General features: G+C 36.7%; 1 long non-coding RNA gene across 1 annotated transcript; it reads left to right on the top strand.

Moving 5' to 3' along the window:
- Positions 1-5151: 5151 nt before the first annotated feature.
- On the top strand, positions 5152-10651 carry LOC112627675. The gene is made up of 3 exons (XR_003120212.1): positions 5152-7769; positions 8487-8601; positions 9282-10651. It is a non-coding gene; the product is annotated as an uncharacterized LOC112627675 (long non-coding RNA).
- The last annotated feature ends 2756 nt before the right edge of the window (positions 10652-13407 follow it).

The following is a 13407-nucleotide window of genomic DNA, read 5'->3' as shown; positions in this document are numbered from 1 at the left end:
CATCTTCTTGGAACTTTGAGCACACTGATAGTCTGGTTGCACATTTGATTTGTCTGGCAGCAAATGTTGGACAGTATTTGGACTGATGGAAGCTAGAGACAAACACATTGACTGTTGTTGAATAACACTGGAAACATCCTAGGAGAGCGGTGTATTAGCTAATTTAATAGGTACATAAACTGAATCCTACTGTCTTGTGCTTGATGGACCAGCAGACACATATGCATGTATTGTTCTCATGTTTCTGCATCTTTTTTTTTTTTTTTTTTTTTTTTTTTTTTTTTTGAGACGGAGTCTCGCTCTGTGGCCCAGGCTGGATTGCAGTGGCCCGATCTCGGCTCACTGCAAGCTCCGCCTCCCGGGTTCACGCCATTCTCCTGCCTCAGCCTCCGGAGTAGCTGGGACTACAGGCGCCCGCCACCACGCCCGGCTAGTTTTTTGTATCTTTTAGTAGAGACGGGGTTTCATCATGTTAGCCAGGATGGTCTCGATCGCCTGACCTTGTGATCCGCCCGTCTCGGCCTCCCAAAGTGCTGGGATTACAGGCTTGAGCCACCGCACCCGGCCTATGTTTCTGCATCTTTACCCTATTCCCACAGGTCAACAAAGACAAGGCACCTAGCCTCACATGAAACTTTATTGCTTTCCCTTGAGATGTGACATGACAGAAAATGTCAGAAATGATTTTTCCATCCCATCCTCAGGGACCAGTGGGAATTAATTTTACCATTACACCTTCAAGGGCCAGGTCAGGTTGCTCAGTGTTTTGTCACTAAAATATTGCCCTTTTTTGGGGATTATGTAATACTCCATAAGGCACTGTCTGTGCTGGGCAGCATGGAGCCTGGGGCATTGCTGTGTTGGGGGCTGGTCTCCATGACTTAATAGGGTGGATCAGTGTGTCCCAGAGAAGTGTACTCCAGAGTGCTCCTTTTCTTTCATGTTTCTGAGGCAAAACAGTGCCCCTTTTAAGAAGTTTGCACGTGTCACTGATAACTGTAATAATTAATCTTGTTGAAAAACCTGGGAAAACAATGCGTTAAATAATAACTCCTCTGAACATGAGGTCCAGCACAGTTACCTGCCCTAAACAAACTATATGGAAGGAGAGTTCAGTTTGTTCAGCTGTGTGCTCCAGCAAGGACTGTGGTACTGGAAAACTAACCAGCTTACATGCACTAGAGAAACTGAATTGGACAGTGACCTGTAGGTACCCAGTTTGGAGATGAAATTGCAACTCTTGAGTTCTTGATTGGCAACATAAATATGTTGATAGTAAACAGACCCTGGGGAATCAGCACTTGAGTTGTGAAATTGCGGGAAATAGCTATACCTACACTTGAGCCATTCACACTTTTGTTGGAGCTGCAATAATCTTCTAAGTCATGCTTGCTCTCTTGAGGGCAATAAGATAGTCAAAATCCAAGGAGATTTGGGGTTTTCACTTTTCATTTCTCTATTAAGTGAAAAAAGTTATGAACTGAAAAATAGGTGTTACTTATGTAATCTTCATAGTATAATTTAATTAGCTTGCCAGGCAGTCACTGGGATTTAATCAGTTTCTTTGTCTTTCATTTTTTCATCAGCTGAGAGAGTAATTTTGTGTGCACAGAAGTACTGTCTTCAGCTACATGCTGCATTAAACATTCCTAGATGTGAAATGATTAAATTTCCAAGTTTTTAAAATGTGGATTTTTCTGGCCACTTTTATATCCCTTCAGTGGGTTTCTAATGGATTTAAGGAGAGAGCCTAGTCATAGTGAATGGTGGTGTGTTGGGTATGCTGAGGAAACTTTGAGACCAATGTTTCAGAAAACAATTATTTCTACACTGTCATGTTTCAAGTACCAAGTATCGTTCTTGTCATACAGATGGTCCAGTGAACATCTCCGGGGAATTCCTTACAACCAACCTCTTGTTACAAAATATTCCATTAGGAATGTTTTGTTTCTCAACTCCCTGATTTCCCCTTTATAGATCGGAAGTGATATTGGTGGAAGGCAACACTTTGCCGCTTGGAATTCTCACCTCCACACCAAAGAAGGACTGTTTTTGTCATTTGCACCAGCTTCTTTCTCCAGGAAAGATCAAAACGATGCACTCCAAGGGTAACATCCAGTTTTTAATACGTGTAATTTCCTGGATTAGTTTTGTTGTGTTATTAAATAACTTAGAATTGTTTTTACAAAGTCTGTTGAACCAAACAGTGTAAGGCGTTAATAACCTGGTGAGTTATTCGAGGCCTCTTTTCCTCTCCTGGAATTTTTGCACAATTTATATTTTGAATAATATCAGAGACATCCCAGTAGAGTAATAAATTAGCACATTTTATATGCAGATACACAGTGAAGCCTCCTTTCTTATGCATGTTTGACAATTGGACATGTATATTTCTCATCTTCCCATATTTTTACTCCATTTCCACAGGTCCACGTAGACCAAAATGTGGATGTCATATGAAAGAGTTTAAACATTCCCCTTGAAATACAAGAGAAAGTATCAGAAATAATTACACCATTCCATGCTCACATACCAGTGGGAATTCTCACAGTAAGCATTTTGTCCAGGAAATACTGTATTCTTCTTAGGGAATTATAACATTCTAATGGAATGGTAGTCAGCCATGTGGCTGGATCATTGTTCCTGTATCCTGGTCCCTATGACTTAGTGTGGTCATGGTGTCATTGTGTCCAAGACAGAATCGTTAGTGTGTAGTGTTGTCTGCTATCTCAGGCTCACAGTCCCTTTTATAAACATGGCTGGATTGATGATGACTTCAAAATCTTTTGGAAATCTGGACTATCTGAGCAGTAGAATTGCTTCTCTGAAATTGATTTCAAGTCATATAAAAGGCCATGTTACACGTATATTGTTAATCTGAGGGAGGTTGTGATCATTTAAGTTGTATTTTATAAGCACTAGGACCACCAGTAAGAAAACAATTCAAAAAATATTAAAAGAACAACCAAAGAATTAAAATAGGATAACGAAAAGATCTGTTTAACACAAAATAAGGCAGTTAACAATGAACAGCGGAACTAATAAGACATAAGACATGTAGAAAACAGGAAAATGACAGACATAAAACCAGCCATATGACAATTATATCAAATTTTTAAAAGAGATAGGAGATTCTGTTGTTTTTTAAACATGAACAACTATACATTGTCTATAAAAGAGACACTTTAGAACAAAAGATACAAATAGTTTGAAAGGAAAAGATGGAAAAAGCTATATCCAGTGAATCCAGAAGAGAGCAGAAGTGGCTATTCTGACATCAGAATAAAGAGACTTTAAGATAAAGTATTGCTAGAGAGGAAGGAGGATAGTATTTAATGTAGAAGGGTTAATTAATAAGGAATATGTAACAATTATCATATCAGCACTAACAACACTGCCCAAAGTTACATACACTGAAAACTCACATGATTGAGGGGATCAATAGGCGGTTCAACAATAATAACTTTTGTTCATAGCCTCTTCTTAATCACTGATAAGTCAATTAGGTAGAGCATCATTGAGGTTACAAGATACTTCAGCAGTGTTATCAACCAGTTTGACCTGAGAGAGAGAGGGAGAGAGAGAGAGAGAGAGAGAGAGAGAGACAGACAGACAGACAGACAGACAGACAGACAGACAGATAGATAGATAGATAGATAGATAGAGAAAACTCCACCCAACAACAGAAATACAAATTATTTTCAAGCATACCTGGAACATTCGCCAGGGTAATGTGTTAGGCTATAAAACTGTACTCAATAAATTCGAGATTGAAACCATGTAGAGGATGTTGTGTAACCATAGAGGAATTAAATTAGAAGTCAACACAAATACATTTGGAGGTCACAAAATATTTGGAAATTAACACACTTTACAGAGCCCATTGGTCAAAAATCTGTAAAAAGAAACTAGAAAGTCCAGGGGTGGTGGCTCACACCTGTAATTCCAGCACTTTGGGAGGCCTCGGTGGGCACATCACTTGAGGCCAGGAGTTCAAGACCAACCTGGGCAATATGGCAAAACCCCATCTCTACAAGAAATACAAAAAATGAGTTGAGCATGGTGGTGCGTGCCTGTAGTACCAGCTACTCGGGAGGCTGAGGTAGGAGAATCACTCGAGACCAGCAGGTAGGAGCTGCATTGAACCAAGATTGTGCCACTGCACTCCAGTCTGGGTGACAAAATGAGACCCTGTCTAAAAAATAAAAATAAAAAATAAAAAGAATCTAGAAAACATCTTGCATAGAATGTGATACAACTAAAGACATGCTTAGAGGGATATTTATAGTTTTAAATAACTGTATCAGGAATAAAAGGGAAGATAAATAAATGATACAAGCTTCCACCTTAAACAAGAAAAAGACTAAACTAGAAGATGAAATTCAAAGCAAACAGAAGGAAGTAAGCAATAGGGATTTGAGCAAAAATTGATGACATAAAAAAACAGACAAAATACAGAGAAAAATTCGTGAAACCAAAAGTTGGGTTTGTGCAGAGATTTGTGAAATTGACAGTCCTTTAGCTTGACTGACACAGATCATTAGAATTAGGAATGATGGAGAGGATATCACTACTGACCCTATAGATTGGATCAGGAATGTTGCTGTTTGCTGCATTGTACTTTCTTGAGGGGAGAGCTATGAAGGAAAACAAAATTCTCATTGCACTTACAACTCAACAACACAGCGTTGACATTTTGATTCTCATTGGCTTCATTGCTCATATCTGTGAGGTTTCCAGAAGATCCCATAGCAATATCATTCATTCCAAATTTATCTGTGGGCTACTCTGGGAACACTGTCTGTGGGTTAGCCCTGCTCTGCAAGGAGCAGTAAAAATTATATATATATATATTTTTTTTTTTTGAGACTTAGTCTTGCTCTGTCGCTCAGACTGGAGTGCAGTGGCGCGATGTTGGCTCACTGCAACCTCTGCCTCCAGGGTTCAAGCGATTCTCCTGCCTCAGCCTCCTGAGTAGCTGCGATTACAGGCACGTGCCACCACACACTACTAATTTTTGTGTTTTTTTAGAGACAGGGTTTCACCACGTGGGCCAGGCTGGTCTCAAACTCCTGACCTCAGGTGATCTGCCCTTGGCCTCCCAAAGTGCTGGGATTACTGGCATGAGCCACTGTGCCTGGCAACTGTTTGTAGCCAGTGGGAAATTGTTTTAATTTTGGGAAGCCTCTTGTAATCAAATCATGTATCAACATTAATCACATGGTAAGTGCTCCATGGTTTTCATTCCTAAAGATTCTAGGATGTTTGACATTTCTCTGCTTAGCTTATAGCAGAAAGGTATTGGGTATCAAGAATGTTTGAACAGTTTCTCCTTTTTGGGAATGAAGATGATATTGGGCTAGAATTGAGATGTATGATTGATAGAATGTCCCTGAGGCCTGAGCAGTGTGCCCTTTTGGGTATGGACATTGGAAGAATGTAGTGAATTCTTATAATTTTATGTTGCCTTGGCATCCATCTTGAATATAAGTTTAACTTTCTTATACTAGAAGCAAGGCTTACTCACCTTTGCATAGTTTCTAGTTCTACACCCCCTCCTCATTCCTCAGTGTGGTTGGTCCAGATAGCCGCCTTATCCAACTGCCTCCTTTGGACCACTTCACCATGGGACAGCTTGATGCAATCTACCTGACAAGCCCCTTGAACCCCACACCCCTTATGGAGCCAGTGTCCACCTCCCAGTCACAGTGTGACCCCAGGGAACTCATTTCTGCTTGCTTTAGACCCACCACTTAGAAGTCTCCATAGCAAACCTGTTTGAATAGTACCCTTGACCCAGTAAGGGCATTGGCCCATGTGTGTCTCTCTTTCTCTCTCCATCTCTCTCACTCCCTGACCTCTGCATGTGGACTCCCAGGCATGCCATGTACCCCTCAGGATCTGTAAGTAATACTATCTTTATTTTTGTCTTATATCTCTTCTAATCATTGAAAGGGCGCTCTCTATCTTGAAGATACTATATTAAATAAAATGAGAACTTGACCCTAACACAGTTAGTGACAGGCTGAAACACGCTGATTGCACTCTTTATCTATTTAGTGATTTTTCTCAAGTTACTGCACACCATGTATTATCAACATAATTGATATTATAGAGTGGAATTATAAAACACTTTTGCCACAGAAAGTTCTATTGGTCACAGATTATCTAGAGCTACTACGTGTATGCTATTCTGGGATAAAAGATGTAGATGTGATGAAAGCATTTATAAAATATAAAAACATTTATAAAATATCTGTCTTAGAAATGTTAGCTAAAATTAGTTTGGGAAAAGTGTGTTTGAAAATAGAATTGTAAGCTACCACATTTTGATAAATATTTCTAAATTTGTTTATTAACTTATCAGGAGACAACAGAGTGAAGTAAAGAAAACAGTAGCCTTGTATCAGTATGTTTTTATTCGGAAGACAAATGCGTGTTTTAACTATTGTATGTTTTTGGCTTAACTTTTTTTGTAAAGTTAAAACTTTACACTTTTACATGAATCTGTAATTTCAAGATGTCTTAATGGTTGACAGGGACAGGACAATTGAAAACCTGTAAATATATTTGGCAAAATTTATGATGCATTATTTTGCAGATGGCTTCAGAGAGTATTAGCACATCTGTTTGAGATGTGCACAGTTTTACATTTGTCCCTTAGGTAATCAACAAGGCTGAGATCAGTAAATCACATGTAAGCCACTGTATAGTTATATGGCTCTTCTGAATAGAGATATATCATTTTATCATATCTAGACTTTCTAGTTATATTAATGCTGTTGAAAATGATTTTGTATTACATGCTTTCTTCCAAATCATAGATCAAGATATTTTATTTATGTGTGTCTTTTTAATGAAGAGTGGTTATAGGATAGTCCTGATTATTGCACATAAACATTGCCTTTCACTAGATTATTGTTTGGGGGCAAATTTTAGGCTATTGTTTTAAAAAAGAGTAGCTTAGTTTAATCCACCCTTTCCAGATATTTAGAAATTATTGAAATGTATTGTTTTGTAAAGATAGTCTTAAAAAAATTGTTGAGCTAGAAACATGTCCTTCACCAGTGGAATCCTTAGAAGATTTCCTTGGGCTTCACTGGGTGGTAATAGACCATGATCATATTGCTCTGTATATAATGGTGTAAATTTTGTTTTATAACACTTAGTCTTAATAGATTGGGAATATTTTATCCTACTAATGTAGTCATTAGCTGGCCACTCTCTGTGTCCATTGGACCTTACAGAGTAAAGGGAGGGCAGTGCGTATTTGAAGCCTGTGTACGTGACACACAAAGGGCTTAGCAACATCCGTGTTTTCCCAGCACAGGATACCCATACTTCCTGAATGTTTCATTGTTAAATTAGATTGTGTGTGTGTGTGTGTGTGTGTGTGTGGTTTATATGAACATACAGATGTGTGTATTTTAGGTGCATTTTTTTTTCTTTTTTTCTTTTATGTCAAGTGATGATAGAGCCTAGAAGGGAAGCGAAACTGTCCATGCCCTTGCCTTAACTTTCAAATCTGATAAAAACAACATTTATAAAATATCTGTCTTAGAAATATTAGCTAAAATTATATTGGGGAAAGTATGTTTGAAAATAGAATTGTAAGCCACTACATCGTGATAAATATTACTAAATGTGTTTATTGACTTGTCAGGAAGCAAGAGAATGGATTAAAGAAAACTCCAGAGAATGAGCTGACAACTTACTCCCTGGTCAGTGGCTCTCCATGCCTACCTGTGGTTTCTTGGACACCCTTGCAGGTATGTGGGCAGGGAACTGCACATTCATAGGAAACAGGCCTAGGATGGAAGGAGTTGATAGATACTGCTCTTCTTGAGTTTGATGACATTTGGTTCCAGTTAAATAGCATGAAAACCCATCTGATAGCCAGCTGAGGGTGGATACCGTTCTGGGGAATTAAAGGCGAGTGGTCACAACAGGTCTTCCTCGGCAATCCGAGCCCAAAACTGAATCTGCCTCCATAAGACCATTATGTTTCAGCTCTTTATTTGTATGATTGATTCATCCAGTGGACTTTTAATTTCTTATGTCCAGATATTTTTTCAGTTCATTTTTTGTGATACAAGCACCTTGTGGACTGCCTGTCATAGAACAGGTTCTCAATAAACTTTTATTGATAAAAAGATATATAAGTAGATTGTCTTGGTAATTTTGTGAGTAACCTGACCAACTAAGCAGTAGAAAACAAATGATTTTAAAACAGAAAGAGACATAACTTTCAGTGGGGTTCAGGTGATCTAGTCGGGTCTGGAAATGCGCAAGAGAGAAGGTCCCTGATGCAGTGTGCTGACATTGAAATGTGTAGTTATGGACTAGATGGTTATGGTTTCAGAACTATGTTAATTAAATTAAATCAATATAAAAGAGTAGCAGAGAAGGAATTTCCAGATTCCAGCTGCATTGCTTGTTTCATTGGAAGTGGTGTTTCTCTTTTTTTCTTTTTTTTTTCACCTCAGAAGATGACTTCCTGGGAACTCTTCTGAGAGTGAATGTTATCAGCAAATTCCCAAAACAACACCCCTTAGACAAAAAGCCTCCTCACCTATGCATTGCCTAGGCCACCCACTAAAGGTAAGGTGTTAGTTAAAATAGTCCTTGCTTTCTAGGAGAAGCCATGTCTTAGTAGAAATTGAGCTGTTAATTTTCTGAATATTGATGATGTTTGATTACATTCTAATTGATTCTGAGATTGCGTAATATGTTAAGAGATGCAGCTTTTCTTAATATACCTTCGTGGCTTTTCTACATCTCAGTACATTTACTGTTAATATGAAGGATTTCCTTAACTTCTGTCATCTAATAAGCTCAGCTCCTTCATGGCTTGATCCATTGTAATGCTAGAAAATTGTAGAAAGGAAACACAGTAGCTTCTCCATAACTGTTAGACTGGAAGGTTGACAAACTGGTCTGAAGTAACTCATCAAACAAATGAATGACCTAGAGCTTTAAGAAACCAGAGAGGAAGAGAGAGACATGAAACCCGAGGTTGTTGATGGCTGTTACTTTTTAGCCCAGCAAAAGGAGAAAAAGCAGCATCAGTATCTGGCATCCTTGACATCAGGAAGTTTTAATGTCATTGTTTTGGCCTCATCATGGACTCAGGTGCTAGAAATGAGGTTTTCTCTGTGTACTGTGGGTATATTTGTTCTAGCACAAGTAGGGGGAAGATTAAAGAGGAATTTCATACCCCCATGACTCCTTAGGAAATGTGTTTCTCACCTTTGCCACTTTTCCCCACTGTGTCCTTGCAGGTGATGGCCACAAAGAGGTGGATTTGTTGAGTTGGTGCCATTCCTTCTACTGCCAGCTTCACCAAAACAATGATTCAGTCTTCCTTATGCATGGGGACTCTTCTCTTTCCTGTGTTGCAGTGGATACCTCCTGCAGATAAGAAATGCTTAACTGAGAAATGCTCATGTTGGGATATCATCGATGAGACTTTAATTGGGGCATGGTGACTGTTTCCCTTGCTGCCACTTGACTCAATCCCAGGAGCCTCAGTAGAGGATAAAATATTACACAAGATGCTCAAAATGGTGGAATTGCTCAGTGCTCCCATAAATATACATTTATAATTTTCATTTGCCACATGGTAAACTGAAAAATACAGAATATATTAAAAAGAAACTCTGCATGATTTTTTTCAAAAATTCAAAGCATATTTAAATAATATATAAATTAAATGCCCTCCTCTCTTCCAATTCTGTCCCTATAGTTTTCCTCTATTAAGTGAACTACATGCATTCTTTTAGTGGATAGATGCACACGAATACACAAGCCATTTTGGGGAAGGATCCAGGAGTGTGGCCATATTGTAACACATTTTTCTGCAAATTACCTCTTTCATTTAACAGCCCTCATTCAATGGCCTTTTTCTTTTTCAGTAATACATACACATCTGTGTCATTTGTTGAATGACGACATGAATGTTTTGTAGATGAAATATAATTAAATGTTCTAAGCATTTCTCACTCAGATATTTTCATAGATATTTATGTTAGCACCAAATTTCTGTGCAATGAACCTCCCTATATATCAATAATTTTGCATTTGTCTATAATATAATAAATTACTTATCAGTTGAATTACTGGGATTAAGTATGTGCACACTTCATATTTTGAAAATTATTGCAAGTTTGCCTTCAAAAATGTGGTTAACAACTTTATCCTCCAATGGCAATGAATGAGATTGCCAGCTTTCCTACAACCTCACAGACAATGGATTTTATAAATATTTAAAATTTTTGCCAATGTGATCACCCAAACTATTGTCTTAAATTGTATTTCTTTTGTTTTTGAGTTTGGTCATTTTTTCATGTTTGTTAGCCATCTGTATTTTTTAATTTCTTCTTTATGTCCAATTTTGTGGGTGGGAGGAGGATTTAGTCTCTTCCTGATTTCGAAGAGCTCATTTAATATTTCGGGAAATAAGATTTGGATTGTCAACCATTACAGCTCTTTTTTACACACTTTTTAACTTTGTTTTTGTTATAAGAATGTGTATGATTGTTATATGTCCAAGTATAACCATGTTCGCTTTTATGGCTTCTGAGTTTCATGTCATTTTTGGAAAGATATATATACTGAGTCCATAAAACCCTTCACCTATGTTAAATTCTAATTCTTTTGTGTTTTTTTAATTCAAATTCTTAAATCATGAGAAATTTTTTTGTTTTGAAATCTTAAAGTTGCCAAGTTACTTGCCATTACTTGCGATTATTTGCCAATAATTGCCCATTTATCTGTACTGCCATCTTGCGCATATGCTGTACTCTCATCTGTGACTGGCTCCATTTTTGTTCTGTGGATTTGTGTGTCTCTTCTTCTGCCTCCTGTCTCATGTGTCTTCTCGTTGGAAGAAATTACAGTTTAGACTGCAATTTCATCAAATTTAATAAATCAATTGAGGGGAGAATGGTTTTTAAAAACATTAAGTTAAGTCTTCGTATCCAAGGACAAGGTATGTCTTTTCGTATTCAATAATTTTAATTACTGTTAATATTTTCACTCTGGTGATGGGAGTTTTTCTTTTAATTTGCTTTCTTGTTCATTTTTTGTATCCAAAGTTTTTGTTTTGTTTTGTTTTGTTTTGTTTTGGGGGTAAGTGGTCACCTTACTGTTTCTTGTTGCTTTTCAGATTTTTTCAAAGTATAGACTAAATCCTTTGCAAATATTTAAAGTTTTTATTTCCCCCCTTCATATTGATCCTGATATTAGTTATGTTGACAAAGTCCACAGACTGTTACTATCAGAACACTTGAACAGTTATGGAAATATTACCCACCCTTGATTTAATCAGGGTTTAATGGTATGCTTCTTTGGTTTGACTGGCACATTGTTGCTGGTCATTTTCTCCCAAAGACCACCAGAAAGAGCTATGATCAAGCAAAGCTGAGTTTGTTAAACTTACCTGCAGCAAGGGAAAACACCACCTTGATAGGATTTAATAATGTTTCAAAATCAAGAAAGGCTTTGGGGTCTGGGCAGGGAACTAATTAGAAATGGGCAAAATTTGTCATGCAATACTTTAAGATTGGTGGGAAAGTGAGATGAGGTTCTTAATGTGAGGATTGATGGTCAAATCATTTTCTAGGTGAGCTGTTTGCCTGTAGAAATATGTTATCAATGATAGAAGAACTATTTGCCTAGATAAGCAAACTGAATTTATTTATTGGTTTACAGTTTTATCTTGCTGGGCAGGACTCTGCTGGGGGTGGTATCAGGTCTTATTCCCAATAGGTAAGTTATTTTGATGTGGGTGGTCTTAATCATCAATGTGTGAAATGCTGATTTTTAAGTGCGAAATACTTTGTCTACTATGTTAGGAAAGTCTCCCACCTTTTATATTTTGTAAGGAATTTTAATCAAAACCAGGTAGTAGATATAATCAAATTTTTTTTTGCAGAATCTGTGTTACTGTTCTTTTTAAAGACTTTTATCACTATGAATTAATTTACTGTTATTGCAACTTCCTTTTATTCCTTGAATGAACAGACCCTACTGGTTTTAAAAATGTTTTATTCTTTTAATTTACTACTTAATCGTGGGTATTTTAATTTGATTTGGAATTTTTACAAGTATACAACTAAGTGAAATTGATCTGTGATTTTTCTTTTTTGTGCTATTTTTGTCATGTTTTGATATCAGATACTCTGGTTGTGTTAATCATTTTGAGGATTTTCTTATACTGTGTTCTAGAGTGGGTGGAAAAGCTCTTATCTCACTATCAGTGTTTAAGTGAACACATCAGTGAAATCATCTGGACTCTCCTTTGTTTTTGGTGGTTTGGAGTTAGAAGAGAGGCTATCTAGAAGTTTTTTTTTTTCCTTTTCCTTTTTTTGTATGGTTATTGCCTGTTCTTTGTTTTGTGTCTTAAATTTAACCTGTGTTATCTTAGCAAATCACAGTTCATACAGATTTTCAAACACATTAGCATTAAGTTATACAGTGTTCTTTCATCATTCTATTACATTTCTCTTGTTTCAATTATGTATTCATTTTCATTCCAGTTATAGTTATTTCTGCCATGCCTTTGTTAATGAATAAGTTTAACTAGTGGATGTTTAGCATCACTAGCCTTCCCCTTCCCTCTCCCTCAATCAGGTCTTTGGTATAATTTATCAGGTATTTTTTAAGGTTCTAATTTACTTGTATATATTGGTTCTGTATTCTTTTATTTCTTTTCCTAATAAATTCTTAAACATGTGTAATACATTCATATTCACTTGTTCTTGGCAGTGAAAGACTTACCCCACTGTGTATTTTATAAAACTTTTCATTATGAACACATTGTAAACATACAGTGTATAAGGAGAAGAGAACAGTGAACTAGCACATACAAGGAACTGGAAGTGGTTCCATCATTATCAACATTTTGCCATATTTACTTCGTGTTAATTTTAAGTATTTTCAAATAAGCTAGAGAAATAATAACACTTCTTATTCTATAAACATTTTTACAATTTTATTTTTAAATGTGTATGTATACACACTCATGCTTTTATACTATTCCATAACTTTATAGCTTATGTATTATATAAATATTTTAATATTTCTGATTATTACATATCCATAGATGTGGAGCTTCCCTATTTTTAATGACTTATATTTTTCCATAAGTAAAATTTACATAGTTAAATGCATTGATATATAGTAATTGTATAATTCAGTAAGTTTTCTTAAAAGTAATTACTATCCCATTCAGAAGACAGAATATTTTTATTACTTGAGAACCTACCCTACCGCCACAACCAAGCACCTTCTCAAAAAAACAATGTTGTGATTTCTACAATCACAGATAAGTTTTGCCTCTTTTGAAGTTAATATAAATGGAATCACACTGTGTGTCTGGCTTCTTCCACTCATCATAATCATGTT

The sequence above is a fragment of the Theropithecus gelada genome, chromosome 7a (genome assembly GCF_003255815.1).
Source record: "Theropithecus gelada isolate Dixy chromosome 7a, Tgel_1.0, whole genome shotgun sequence".
Taxonomy (NCBI): Eukaryota; Metazoa; Chordata; class Mammalia; order Primates; family Cercopithecidae; genus Theropithecus; species Theropithecus gelada.
The sequence above is the reverse complement of the archived record's forward strand: the minus strand, read 5'-3'. Positions and strand labels throughout refer to the sequence as shown.